Raw genomic sequence first — 15,166 nt, 5'->3', positions numbered from 1 at the left:
TTAGCCCATAAAGAAAAAGCTGAGTGCTGAATAATTGATGCTTTCAAATTGTGGTTTTGGAGAAGACTCTTGAGAGTCCCATGGACAGCACGGAGATCAAATCAGTCAATCCTAAAGGAAATCAACACTTAATATTCATTGGAAGGACAGATGCTGAAGTTGAGGCTCCAATACTTTGTTCACCTGTAGTGAAGAGCCGACTCATTGGAAAAGACCTTGATGCTTGGAAATATTGAGGGCAGGAGAAGAAGGAAGTGAGAGAGAATGAGATGGTTGGATGGCATCACTGACTCAGGGCACATGAGTTTGAGCAAACTTGGGGAGATAGCAAAGGACAGGGAAGCTTGACATGCTGCAGTTCATGGTATCATGACTGAACAACAAATACCATTACACACTCTTTAGTTACAATTAAAAGACTGACAACCTTAAATGCTGGCGTAACTCTCATACCCTGTTATTAGGAGTGTATGTGATATAACTACTTTAAAAAAGCATCAGGCAGTTTCTTATAAAATTAGATATACACTTACACCATCACCCAGCAATTCTACTTCTTAGTATTTACCAAAGAGAAATGAAAGTTTATGTTCACAAAAAGTCCTTTAAGGGAATGTTCAATCTGTTTTATACATAATAACTAAAATCTAGAGTCAATCTGGGTATGTGACTCAAAAAGATATGAATAGACAAAGAGGGATGCATTCATACAATGGAATTCTACTTAATAATAGAGTAGAAATAAATACATGGATGAATCTCAAAATCATTAATCTGAATGAAATAAGCCTTAAATAAAGAGCAAAAACATCTATAGTAACTTTTATATTAAATTCCAGAGCATACTAAATTGACAGAAGAAAAATATTAAGCAAATGTCTTTTTGAGGTGCTAGCTAGAGACTGACTTAGAAGGGACATAAAGGTATTTTCTTCAGTAATGTTAACACCCTCTATCTTCATGAAGGTTTGGGTCACACAAGTATAAAACTTGTTGAAACCCAGAAAATTTCACTTAAGATCTCTGTGTTTCATTGTATATCCATTTTCTCTCCAAAGGAAAAAAAAAAACTATATAATCATATATTAAACTCTAGTTAACAATACCCAAACTAAAATATTTAGGGATGAAGTACATTGATGACAATTTATTTTGATATATCAATATAAGGTAAGATAGATAAACATATGATAAAGCAAATATGCTAAGATTTTATTGGAAAATTTAGATATTGGTATGTGGGTGTTCAGGCTTCCCTAGTGGTTCAGTGGTAAAGTCTGCCTGCCAACGCAGGAGATGCAGGTTTGATTCCTAGATTGAAAAGATTCCCTGGAGAAGGAAATGGCAGCCCACTTCAGTATTCTTACCTGGGAAATCCCATGGACAGAGGAGCCTGGCGGGCTATAGTCCAGGGGGTTGCAAAGAGTTGGACATGCCTTAGAGACTAAACAATAACAACAAATATGGGTGTTTACTGTATAATTCTGTCTACTTTCCTGTATGTTTTAAATTTTCCATATAAAATGTAAAAAAAAAATGGTATGGTAGAAGAGACTTGGTCTTTTAGTTATCTATTAATAATTAACAAGTAACCCAAACTTGGTAATTAAAAATTACAATCATTTTGCTTTACTGAATGATTTTGGGAGTCAGGAATACAGACAGGGCTTGACTTGACAACTCTGCTTCACTTGTTGTTGGTTGGAATCACTCTGTAATATTCAGTAAGCAACTGGACTGATCTGGAGGGCACAGAATGGTTTCACCACCCTGGTACCTTGGCAGGACTGGCATAGATAGGCTTTTCTCCATTTCTGTCTTTCCAGTCATGTAGTTAGATTCCTTACATGACAGTTCAGGGTCCGAGAGACCATTGTGGAAGCTCTTTCAAGGACTAGGACATGATATTCTGTTAGTCAAAACAGTCATAAACCAGCCCACATTTAACTGGGGTGGATTCATGTCAATGTATGGCAAAACCAACCAATATAATATTGTAAAATAAAAAAAAATTCAAAAAATAAAGAGAGGAATGTCAAATACTTTGCTGCTACCTTTAATCTACCAAACTTAGCATAAGTGTTTTTTAACTGAAGTAATTTTGGTATTTAAGTGTTTGAACTATTGAACACTGATTATGTACTATAAGAGGATAGAACTCAGTGACACATGGTTTGAAAACATGATTCTTGCCCTCAGTGAGCTTACTGTTTAGATTGATGAAAGGAAAGGTAAACATAAACTTAGAATATTATAATTAATTTAATGAAGGAATAAACAAGGCAGTCATGAACACAGAAGAGGGAGCAGGGAGGAGACAGGGAAATTCTCATAGAACAGAGAAAAACTCCACTGATTCTAAAAGCAGTGGTGGTTCGTTTCACATATGACAACATACATGTTTCAATGCCATTCTCCCAAATCATCCCACCCTCACCCTCTCCCACAGAGTCCCAAAGACTGTTCTATACATCTGTGTCTCTTTTGCTGTCTTGTATACAGGATTATCATTTGCATCTTTCTAAATTCCATATATATGCATTAGTATACTGTATTGGTGTTTTTCTTTCTGGCTTACTTCACTCTGTATAATAGGCTCCAGTTTCATCCACCCCAGAGGGAGGATAAAGGGAGGAGGGAGGTGGGAAGGAGGTTCAGGAGGGAGAACTCATGTACACCCAGGGCGAATTCATGTCAATATATGGCAAAACCAACCAATATAATATTGCAAAATAATTTGCCTCCAATAAAAAATAAATTAATTTAAAAAAATTAAAAAATTGAAAAAAAAAAGCAGTGGTGGAAATCTGTCATACAGATAATAATAAGATGGCATTGCATAAAGAAGAGGAAAGCATATTACTTGAAAATTATTTCTTGTCTTTTTTATCCCCCACATAGATAATACTCTCCACTACCCTCTTTGTGCCTTACTATACCTATACATGGGGCTTTCCAGGTGGCACTAGTGGTAAAGAACTTGCCGGCCAATGCAGGAGACATAAGAGCTGCAGGTTCTATCCCTGGGTCGGGAAGATCCCCTTGAAGAGGGCATCGCAACCCATTCCAATATTCTTGCCTGGAGAATCCCATGGATGCAGGAGGCTGGTGAGCTACAGCCCATGGGGTCGCACAGAGTCGCACATGACTGAAGCATCATAGCACACGTGCATACCTATACGTATTTGTATCATAGCACTTATATCACCCATTATCACCCATTATCACCCATTATCAGTGATTAAGCTGCACTTAAATCATTGCAGATGGTGACTGCAGCCAGAAAATTAAAAGACACTTGCTCCTTGGAAGAAAAGCTATGACAGTGTATTAAAAAGCAGAGACATTACTTTGCTGACAAAGGTCCATCTAGTCAAAGCTATGGTTTTTCTAGTAGTCATGTATGGATGTAAGAGTTGGACTATAAAGAAGGCTGAATGCCAAAGAATTGATGCTTTTGAGCTGCCGTGTTGGAGAAGACTCTTGAGAGTCTTGGACTGCAAGGAGATCAAACCAGTCAATCTTAAAGGAAATCAATCCTGAATATTCATTAGAAAGACTGATGCTGGAGCTGAAGCTCCAATACTTTGGCTACATGATGCGAAGAGCTGACTCATTAGAAAAGACCCTGATGCTGGGAAAGATTGAAGGCAGAAGGAAAAGGGGACAACAGACAAAGAGATGGTTGGATGGCATCGCTGACTCAATGGACAAGAGTTTGAGCATCTCTGGGAGATGATGAAGGACAGGGAAGCTGCATTCCATGGGGTTGGACATGACTGAGTGACTGAACAACAACTTACATCACACATTGCATTTATTTACATGTGTGTCTAAGCCATTGAAGCAAAAGCCCCTAGATGGCAGGGAAGATGACATACTTTTCGATGTACCTCTAATAAGTGAATAAATATTCCAATAAATTTTTATGAAAGAGGCAAAAAATTAATAATCCACTAGCAGTTCTCCTGAGTTATTCTGAAGTCCCACTTTGGGGAATATTTTAGCCTGTAGCTTCACAAAATTGCCAAAGGATGTGACTTTAGACATAGAGTTACAAACTTTCCCAAGGTTCACCTCAAAGTGGGAAAAGAGATACATCTTAATATTACAGAAGTGCCCCTGCAGATAGAGACAAAGGGAAAGGGGCCTCATTTGGAGCTCTACCCCTTGTGCTGATAGTTCCTTTTCTATATTCAAAAAAGCATGAAAATTAAGGAGCTTGAAATATTTTTATAAATTAATGAATAAAATTTATATAACAATAATGATTAAATGAGTGGCAGTATTAATTCTCAAATGATAACATTAATTCCACAATGATAAGGGATGCTAAGATGTAAGCAAAGTCCTTTGTCATCATTAAGAAAAACTAAAGCAAATAAAAAGCTACCAAATGTCCTATCAACTTGTCTCCCACTCTGATCCTCTGGTTTGAAGAAGAGAATAAGAGAATGAATAACCTCTTAAAAGTTCCTTAGTGAGATAGCCAAGAGTAGAGAGTCCTTTTTCCAACAGAGCCTTGATCAGATGCTTTCAGACCAGATTCCCACAGGAGTAGGGATAGCCTCAGTCATGTCTCTGTCTAGTCAGTGATATCAAAACTTTTAAATAGATCCCAATTTCACTTCACAAAGATTCAGCTTTACCTGATACCAAAGCCTTAGTATTAAATTATTACTAAAGAGAGAAAAACAATCACTCCTTAGCTCAGGAAGTCTCAAGACCATTCTGTTTACTGTGATTGTGAGAAGGGCCCAGGTTGAGAAAGCAAGTGTGTAATTTTCATATAGTTGTAATATTCTAAAACACTGTCAGTGAAAACAGTTAATGTTATAATAAGGAGATCTGTGATGGGCAAGTAACAACTGTGGTGGGCAAAAGAAAAATAAACACAATCAATGAGTTAATAACTGATCTCTGTTTAATGAGTCCCAATTTCTTCGTTAGCTATAGATCTTCCATTTCCATCTTTCTCTTCTGTGTATATAATTTAGATGTACATTTCTCCTGGTTGGGAATAATTTTTTTCCGACTGACACAATTATATTTTTATTTGAATGAATGCATATAGCACACATGCTTAGGACTAAGACTAAAGAAGAACAGAAAGAAATTTGATGTATTTTCCCAAACTTTTGTCTAAATGAAAATTATTAAAATTCTTTTCTTATTATACATGGCAAGCTTCCCTAAAGGTTGTTGATTAAACAAATATATACTCTTTTCACCTTTCCATTTACTGACACATCATATTACTTTTGAGAAGATAAAGGATTTATCTTTAATACGAAGTCATTATTGCCGTAATATTTCACAACTGACTTGCCATTTCCTCTATTATCATAAAATCCAAATTACCCCTGATGATCACCCAAGTCAGAAGTAAAGACAGAATAAAAGACACCATATTAAAGGAAATTTTAAAACTATTCATCATTGTCCCGGATTTTTTTTTAATATAAAAACTTCTAGAGTAAACATTAGAACCATACCCTTTTATTCTTTGTTTTTTAAATAAAATGGATCTTCTTCCCCTATAAATATTTCCTTCCCAAATATTTACATTTATTTTCCACTTAATGAATATTTTATTTAATCAGATATATAGGAAATTCTTGTTACATAATAAGAGCTAATATTACTGAGTCCCTATAATTTTCCAGGCACTGTTTTGTTTTATATAATAATATTAAAAACAACATCCATAGTGACAGATAATACTTAATGAGTGCTTACTATGTCAAGTATTATTCTAAGTACTTACATTCAATTCTAACAACCTTTCAAGATGGCATAATAATTACAGTTTTATAAATGAAGACACAAATGCATCAAGATGTAACTTACAACACCAAAGCATGAACAACAACAACAAACAGTTAAACTTTGTCAGGAAGCATAACAGGAGGCTTCCTGTGTGCTGTTTTGGATCTGTCAGAAATTCTCTGTTCCTTGTTAATTCCTGAATATTCAGGAATTAAGAGGAGAGGCAAGCCTCTCCAGGGAGCTGAGGAATCCAGGCATTTCCTTCATTAGCTTTTCTATATGGTGATAAGTAGCCTCTTCCTTTTTATGAACTAGGTAAAAGTGACTATTTACAACTCTCTCTCTTTCATATGGATGACCTCATGTTTCCTTGATAACTTGTAAGTTTTGATTTTATCTCTGCTGAAAGTAGCTATCTTGTAAGACAGTATAAATACCTACACAATGTTGAATAAAATGCCTTTGCTCCATCAGATCTTTGGTCCCCGTGTCTTGCTCTCTCTCTCTCTCTCTCTCTCTCTATCCCTCTCTCTCTTTTTCAGGCTAATTCCTGGAGCGTAGAGGCTCTCTGTGTTCACTTTCCTGCCCGGGCTTCTAAGACCCTCTCAAGAAGGCACTCTGTGCCTTCACCCCATTGAGAGGGCGCCTGAGGCCTTCATGAACAGAGCAAGCCCCGTGACAGCGACTTTATTGGCTTTCTGCGTAAACCAAGGAATAGCAGTCTCTTTCTCTCTCCTTTACTTTCTCATTGGTCAACTCCAGACCTCCAGGTTCTGGTCTATTAAAGGACCAACAAACTTGACCTCATCAAAATTTAAAACTTTTGTTCGTCAAAGGACACCATCAAGAAAGTGAAAAGATAACCCACAATATGGGAGAAACCATTTGTAAATCACATATCCAAGCAACTTGTATCTCGAATACATAAGAATACTTACAATTTAAGACAAATAACTCAACTAAAAAAATGGGGAAAGGTCTTAAAGAGACATTTCTTCAAGGAAGATACACAAATAATATCATTAGTCACCATGGAAATACAAAACAATACCACAGTAAAATACCACTACACACACACTAGTATGGGAAGAATCAAAAAGTCAGAAAATAAGAAGTGTTGCCAAGGATGCACAGAAATTAAAACTCTTTCAGCTGTTTTGGTGCACCAGAACAGATTGACACTTATGAAAACAGATTGACAGTGTTTCAAATGATAAATATAGAGATATTATGGGACGCAGCAATTTCATTCCTAGACATATATCTAATAGAAATGGAAACATAGGCCCACACAAAAACTTATATACAAATGTTTCTAGCAATACTATTCATAAGAGCCAGAAGATGGAAACAATCAAAATGTTCATCAACTAACAAATGGATAAACAAAATCTGATTTTTCAAACAGAGAAGTATTATTCTGCCATAAAAAAGAATGGAGTTCTGACTCAAGCATAGGGGTCTGAGAAACATTATGCTATGCTAAATGTTAAATCATATAATATGTGACTGAATGGGTCTGAGAAACATTATGCTAAATGCTAAATCATATAATATGTGGCCTGTGACTGAATTCACAAAATTCACAACTCATATGAAATGTCCAGAACACAGAAATCTACAGAGACAGAAAGTAGATTAGTGGTTGTTTAAGGATGGACAGGGAAGCCTGGCATGCTGTGATTCATGGGGTCGCAGAGAGTCGGACACGACTGAGCGATTGAACTGAACTGAACTGAACTGACTGAAGGCTGGGGGCGGAGAAGGCAATGGCAAGCCACTCCAGTACTCTTGCCTAGAAAATCCCATGGACAGAGGAGGTTGGTAGGCTGCAGTCCATGGGGTCGCTACGAGTCAGACATGACTGAGCGACTTCACTTTCCCTTTTCACTTTCACACATTGGAGAAGAAAATGGCAACCCACTCCAGTGTTCTTGCCTGGAGAATCCCAGGGACGGGGGAGCCTGGTGGGCTGCCGTCTATGGGGTCACACAGAGTCGGACACGACTGAAGTGACTTAGCAGCAGCAGCAGCAGCAGCAAGGCTGGGGGAGAAGGAAATGGAAGATGCTGGGATGAGTGCTAAAGGGTGTGGGAATTCCTTTTTGTGGCAATAATAATGTTCTAAGGGACTAGATCTGATTGATAGAGTGCCTGATGAACTCTGGACGGAGGTTCGTGACATTATACAGGAGACAGGGACCAAGACCATCCCCATGGAAAAGAAATGCAAAAGAGCGAAATGGCTGTCTGAGGAGGCCTTACAAATAGCTGTGAAAAGAAGAGAGGCGAAAAGCAAAGGAGAAAAGGAAAGATATAAGCATCTGAATGCAGAGTTCCAAAGAATAGCAAGGAGAGATAAGAAAGCCTTCCTCAGCAATCAATGCAAAGAAATAGAGGAAAACAACAGAATAGGAAAAACAAGAGACCTCTTCAAGAAAATTAGAGATTCCAAGGGAACATTTCATGCAAAGATGGGCTCGATAAAGGACAGAAATGGTGTGGACCTAACAGAAGCAGAAGATATTAAGAAGAGGTGGCAGGAATACACAGAAGAACTGTACAAAAAAGATCTTCACGACCAAGATAGTCACGATAACGTGATCACTGACCTAGAGCCAGACATCTTGGAATGTGAAGTCAAGTGGGCCTTAGAAAGAATCACTACAAACAAAGCTAGTGGTGGTGATGGAATTCCAGTTGAGCTATTTCAGGTCTTGAAAGATGATACTGTGAAAGTGCTGCACTCAATATGCCAGCAGATTTGGAAAACTCAGCAGTGGCCACAGGACTGGAAGAGATCAGTCTTCATTCCAATCCCAAAGAAAGGCAATGCCAAAGAATGCTCAAACTACTGCACAATTGCACTCATCTCACACGCTAGCAAAGTCATGCTCAAAATTCTCCAAGCCAGGCTTCAGCAGTATGTAAACCGTGAACTCCCAGATGTTCAAGCAGGTTTTAGGAAAGGCAGAGGCACCAGAGATCAAATTGCCAACATCCGCTGGATCATGGAGAAAGCAAGAGAGTTCCAGAAAAACATCTATTTCTGCTTCATTGACTATGCCAAAGCCTTTGACTGTGTGGATCACAATAAACTGTGGAACATTCTGAAAGAGATGGGAATCCCAGACCACCTGACCTGCCTCTTGAGAAACCTGTATGCAGGTCAGGAAGCAACAGTTAGAACTGGACATGGAACAACAGACTGGTTCCAAATAGGAAAAGGTGTACGTCAAGGTTGTATATTGTCACCTTGCATATTTAACTTCTATGCAGAGTACATCATAAGGAACGCTGGGCTGGAAGAAGCACAAGCTGGAATCAAGATTGCTGGGAGAAATATCAATAACCTCAGAAATGTAGATGACACCACCCTTATGGCAGAAAGTGAAGAGGAACTCAAAAGCCTCTTGATGAAAGTGAAAGAGGAGAGTGAAAAGGTTGGCTTGAAGCTCAACATTCAGAAAACAAAGATCATGGCATCTGGTCCCATCACTTCATGGGAAATAGATGGAAAAACAGTGGAAATAGTGTCAGACTTTATTTTTTGGGGCTCCAAAATCACTGCAGATGCTGATTGCAGCCATGAAATTAAAAGACGCTTGCTCCTTGGAAGGAAAGTTATGACCAACCTTGATAGTATATTAAAAAGCAGAGACATTACTTTGCCAACCAAGGTCCGTCTAGTCAAGGCAATGGTTTTTCCCGTGGTCATGTATGGATGTGAGAGTTGGACTGTGAAGAAAGCTGATCGCCAAAGTATCGATGCTTTTGAACTGTGGTGCTGGAGAAGACTCTTGAGAGTCCCTTATACTGCAAGGAGATCCAACCAGTCCATTCTAGAGGAGATCAATCCTGGATGTTCATTGGAGGGACTGATGCTAAAGCTGAAACTGCAATACTTTGGCCACCTCATGCGACGAGTTGACTCACTGGAAAAGACTCTGATGCTGGGAAAGGTTGGGGGCAGGAGGAGAAGGGGACGACAGAGAATGAGATGGCTGGATGGCATCACCAACTCTGTGGACATGAGTTTGAGTGTACTCCGGGAGTTGGTGATGGACAGGGAGGCCTAGCGTGCTGTGATTCATGGGGTCACGGAGAGTTGGACACGACTGAGCGACTGAACTGAACTGAACTGACTGAAAATTGACTATGGGTACGTCCTTGGTGGTCTAGTGGTTAAGAATCTGCCTTCCAGTGCAGGAGATGCAGGTTCAATCCCTGGTCAGGGAACTATGATCCCACATGCCCTGGAGCATAGAGAGGTCGCATGCTGCAACTAGAGAAAGCCCACATGTATCAATGAAGACTCAATGCAGCCAATAATAAAAATAAGTAAAATTAAAAGAACAAAAAATAAAATTGACTGTGGTGATAGTTGCACATCTGTGAATGTACTAAAAACAATTGAACTGTAAAATTTAAAGGGACAAATTATATGGTATGAATTGTATTTCAATAAGGCTTTTTAAAAAACAAAGATTAAGTAACCTATTCAAGATTTCACACCTGGAAAGTAACAGAACTGGGATGCAAACTCAGCTGAATCCTTGAGTTTAAACTTTCAACCAGCATATCTTTAGTCTGTTATGTGTTTCATCTGTTTAATATTTATAAAAACCCAGAGAATTGGGTACTGTTATTAAATGCATATTATAATGACAAATGAATATAAAAATGTGCTCTCTGCCTTCAGGGAAATTTTCATCTAGCATGGAGGAGATATCAATACATGTGCTCAAAAATAGCCAAGTATAATACAAGGTAAACTAATAATGAATTAATTAATAAAATGAATGTTGTATAATATTACACACATAATAATAATTATATATATGGAATACTGATATAAACTGCAGAGAAGAGATCAGAGAAGCATCCATTGTATGAGATTGTTGTAAAAAATTTAAGAAACTTGGTCCATATAGCACTATTCCTTTAAATGAACAAAGAGGACTTAGAAACATTTTTGGAAACTGCTCAAAAACCTTCACCATTCTTTCTTTCCATCTCACATTGCCTGCAGAATGAAATTCAAAATTCTTATCAATGGTATTTAGGTTCTGTCACCATCTGGCCTTAAATGTACCTCCTAGCTTCATCAATGACTTTATCCTATCACATATATTATGCACTAGCCATAGTAAGCCATATCTTTTCAGGTCCCATTACTTCTGTTATGATTCTGGTACAGAATACTCATTTCTCCCTACTCTTTTAATGAAAAAGGCAATAGTCATGGCTCAAATGAAACTTCTCCCCCTCTACAATGGTTTCCCATCCATTTGGTATTAATGAACTCAAAGGCCTCTTGATGAAAGTGAAAGAGGAGAGTGAAAAGGTTGGCTTGAAGCTCAACATTCAGAAAACAAAGATCATGGCATCTGGTCCCATCACTTCATGGGAAATAGATGGGGAAACAGTGGAAACAGTGTCAGACTTTATTTTTTGGGGCTCCAAAATCACTGCGGATGCTGATTGCAGCCATGAAATTAAAAGACGCTTACTCCTTGGAAGGAAAGTTATGACCAGCCTAGATAGCATATTAAAAAGCAGAGACATTACTTTGCCAACCAAGGTCCGTCTAGTCAAGGCTATGGTTTTTCCCGTGGTCATGTATGGATGTGAGAGTTGGACTGTGAAGAAAGCTGATCGCCGAAGCATTGATGCTTTTGAACTGTGGTGCTGGAGAAGACTCTTGAGAGTCCCTTGGACTGCAAGGAGATCCAACCAGTCCATTCTAGAAGAGATCAATCCTAGGTGATCCTTGGAAGGACTGATGGTGAAGCTGAAGCTCCAATAGTTTGACCACCTCTTGCGACGAGTTGACTCACTGGAAAAAAGTCTGATGCTAGGAGGGATTGGGAGTAGGAGGAGACAGGGATGACAGAGAATGAAATGGCTGGATGGTATCACCGACTCGATGGACATGAGTTTGAGTGAACTCCGGAAGTTGGTGATGGACAGGGAGGACTGGCGTGCTGTGATTCATGGGGTCGCAAAGAGTCGGACATGACTAAGGGACTGAACTGAACTGAACTGATTCCTTCTTCTGGATTCTACATCAGTTTTTTTTTTTTGTAATATTATTATAATTCTTATTTTAACTTATTTTTTTCATCTTTGGGCTTCCCTGATGGCTCAGACGGTAAAGAAACTGCCTGCAATTCAGAAGACAAGGGTTTGATCCCTGGATCAGGAAGATCCCCTGGAGAAGGAAATGACCACCCACTTCAGTACTCTTGCCTAGGAAATCCTATGCACAGAGGAGCCCGGCGGTCTACAGTCCATAAGGTCGCAAAGACTTGGACACGACTGATCAACTAACACAACACCATTTCAACTTATTTTGTTCCATCATGCATTATGCTTAGTTTGTCTCCCCTCCCCCGCGACATTATACACTCTCTGAAGGCAGACACTATGTCTCATATATTCATTCATTCTTTTCAGCACTTCGAACATCAAAAATGTTTGCTGAATGAAATCCCGCCAGTTCTAGATGGCAATTATATAATTGTTTCCCCTATTTTACCTAGGGTTTTATTTAGATATTTGTGTCATAGGCTTGTTATACACTTCACTATCAACTGTGACTGGAAACAATTAGCTTATGCATGAACTGTAATGCCTCTAGACAAAGTGCCCTGATGATTCTGACTTTATATTTTGTATCTGTGTCTCTAATTCTGTGACTGGTACACATTCAGCCCATAGTGAAATGTTACTGAATGAATAAAAAAACATTCAAATGAGAATATTTCTCCTAGTAACATAAAACATGCACACACTGCTACTACAGGTATCATATCTGAGCAATATAAACAATGGACATAGCAGCATAAAAGTTGTATAAGTGAAGATTAGTACCTAATAGTGCAAATACTGGCTTGCCACTCATTTCCATTAAATTGCATTGTCAATCCTTAGTTTCAGGACAGTTGTTATCACAGTTGGTTCTTAAATAACTCAAAAGTCTGGTTTTAAAAGGGAATTAATGTAAAAGCACATTTAAGTATGGGTCATGCCAGAAAATAAAGTGTCACCGCACATGCTACAATTAAGGCTAAAAACTCAACTAGATTATAAGCACACAATTTTAAGCCTTTTATTTCTCATGGAAGATTTGTGAAGGTAAATATTTCCATGGTTGTTCTTAGCTTAACTGTCCATTTTATTTTAGAAAGTTTTAGCAAATGTGTCACCATTTTGTAATGAGTCTGGCCTAAAATATGTGTTCTAGTCACTACAAAGTTATTTATATGCTTTTCTCACTGCTAAATGATTCAAAACAATTTTATTTTAAAATGTCAAGCTTGGTCATGTGTATAATGCTGAATGATGATGTGTGATGCTACTGTAATCAAGTGAGTTTGATTTTTGAAATTGAAAAGATATATATGGAAATTTTAAATAGTATATTGAAAATAGTGTGCACTACAAACATTACTGTTTATCTTCAAAAGAGAGAATTCTTATGTTTGTTCTATTCTCTGCAGTTGTAGAATTAAAGGTTCTGGTAGTCAGAGTGAAAAAAGAGAAAGAGGAAGAGAAGGATGAGGAGAGAGAGAGGGAAAGAGGGAAAGAGAGAAAGAGAGTTTGATTCAGCTCTCTCTTTTTAAGGAAATGTGTTCTTTTTAAACTTTTCGGTATTCTAAGAACATTTAAATGACAAAAACATTATTTTTCTATTGGAAGAGTCAGGAAGAAGAAATATTCTCTACTGCAGGACCAGATCCATGCATGGTTCCTTTTTAAAATTATTATTATTAAATAAACACACAAGATTTACCCTCTTAAATTTTTAGGAGTATAACACGGTATTTTTAACTACAAGCACAATGTTTTGCAGCATAAGCATATCTCTGAATTTTTCATCTTATGTGACTGAAAATTTACATGCAATGAAAGAACCTCCCCATTTTCTCCTCCTCCCAGTTACCAGCAACCACCATTCTACTTTCTGCTTCTGTGAGTTTTACTACTTTAGATACCTCATATAAATAGAATCAAGCAGTATTTGTCCTTCTGTGCTGGTTTATTTCGGAGAAGGCAATGGCAACCCACTCCAGTATTCTTGCCTGGAGAATCCCAGGGGTGGGGGAGCCTGGTGGGCTGCCATCTATGGGGTCACACAGAGTTGGACACGACTGAAGCGACTTAGCAACAGCAGCAGCTGGTTTATTTCACTTAGAATAATTTCCTTGAGGTTCATTGATACTGCAGCATATGAAAGAATTTCCTTCCTTTTTAAGTCTGAATAATGTTCCACTGTATTTATGTACTACATTTTATTTGTCCATCTGTCAATGGACATTTAGGTTGTTTCCACCTCTTGGCTATTGTGAATGCTGCTGCAATGTGCATGGGAGTGCAAATATCTCTTGCAGATCCAGATTTCAGTGTTTTTGAATACTCAAAATGGGATTGCCAGATAACATGGCAGTTCTGTTTTTAACTTTTTCAGGAAATTCCATACTGCTTTCCATAGCAGCTACAACATTTTAAAGCCCCACCAACAGTGCATAAGCATTCCAATTCTTCACATTTTTACCAACATTCATTATTTTGGAGGTTTTGATAATGGCCATTCTAACAGTTGTGAGATGATAGCTCATTGAGCTTTTGATTTGCATTTTCCTGATGATTAGTGATGTGAAGCATCTTTTCATGTGTCTGTGGGCCATCTGTGTCTCTACTTTGGATAAATTTCTACTTAAGTTGTTTGCCCATTCTTTAATCAGATTATATGTTTTTTATGCTAAGTCATAAGAGTTCCGTATACATTTGAATATTAATCCCTTTTCAAATAAATGGTTTATAAATGTTTTCTCCCATTCCATAGGTTGTTTTCCACTCTGTTGATTGTTTTTTTTTTTTTTTTTTGATATTCAGAAGTTTTTTTAGCTTGATGTAGTCCCATTCATTTATTTTTGCTTTTGGTGTTGTATCCAAGAAATCATTACCAAGACCAATGTCAGAAAGCTTTTCCCCTTTGCTTTCTTCTAGGAGTTTTACAGTTTCAGGTCTTCCATTTAAGTCTTGGATTTTTGTGAAGGTCCAATTCCATTCTTTTCCATGTGGATACTAGTTTTCCCAGCACCACTTGTTAAATAAACTATCCTTTCCCCACTGTGGATTATTAGCATGCTTGTCAAAGATAATTTGATCCTATGAACATGGTTTTATTTGGGGGCCTTATATTATGTTCCATTGGCCTATATATCTCTCTGCCAGTGCCAAACTATAGCTTTGCAATATTTTTTGAAATCAGGAAGTGTGAGGCCTCCTGTTTTGTCTTTCTTTATCAAGACTGACTTGGCTATTCAGGGTCCTTTGTGGTTTCTTACATATTTTAGGATTACATTTTCTATTCCTATAAAAACATCTTT

Source organism: Moschus berezovskii, chromosome X (genome assembly GCF_049115385.1).
Source record: "Moschus berezovskii isolate FMDL1 chromosome X, NW_MosBer_1.0, whole genome shotgun sequence".
NCBI classification, from domain to species: Eukaryota; Metazoa; Chordata; class Mammalia; order Artiodactyla; family Moschidae; genus Moschus; species Moschus berezovskii.
This window is presented reverse-complemented; position numbering follows the sequence as displayed.